A 900-nucleotide genomic window follows, 5' to 3' on the forward strand; every position below is an offset into this window, starting at 1 on the left:
TTCACATGTAACAATACAAAAACTGACTACATACAAATATTCATATAGGAGACAGTATCATAGACAAACCTTAAAATCTGTCACATTTCACTTTAATAAAATGTACTTTTAGATGTGTGTGTATAATATATATATATATATTTTTTATATATTTTAAAAGTACTGAACAAAATTGCTTCAAGGACCTGCCTTTGTTGCATGTATTAAAAAAGTCTAGTTAGAGGAGATTACAGTCACAATGAACTTTAGCTTAATGTGAGGCAATTATGGAACAAGTGAAACCAAATCTGCCTTCATCTACAGTATTTGTTGCAACATAAAGCTGTACCATTATGTGATACCTTTCAGTCTTATATTGCGATGATTAGAGTTGAAATGAACCACCTACTGTCACAATGTTTGAGGAAGGTTAAGTGACAAACTATTGGTGGGTCTTCTCTTTAACGTGACCAGATACTTTTTTTCTCTTTAAACTTTTCACTTCATGTAAACTGGAAAATAATTTTATTCCATAATTTGTCACATATACACATTGACACATTCATACAGTTTCAGTTGGTGTATTTGAGCAACATCCGAGCACGTTAACACTTGAGTGAGAAGCTTCACTTGTTCCAGAACCACATGTAGAAACTAAAACTGTAATGAATTATTTTTATTTACTCAAAAAAATTAACACTTGTTTGGTAGTGGTAATGGATTATAACCAAGATAAGTAATGCAAAGAATGACATAGCAACTTCATAAACAGGACAGGAAGTTGTTCTGTCTTTCAATAATAAAACCACATTCTGAAAACTTACAGGCTTATTATATGAACAGACCATCAGTGCACTGAAATTCGGAAAGAGAAGGGATTGTCACAAAATGAAGGGACATGATAACTATAGATAGCCACCA

The sequence above is a fragment of the Schistocerca piceifrons genome, chromosome 9 (genome assembly GCF_021461385.2).
Source record: "Schistocerca piceifrons isolate TAMUIC-IGC-003096 chromosome 9, iqSchPice1.1, whole genome shotgun sequence".
Classification (NCBI taxonomy): domain Eukaryota; kingdom Metazoa; phylum Arthropoda; class Insecta; order Orthoptera; family Acrididae; genus Schistocerca; species Schistocerca piceifrons.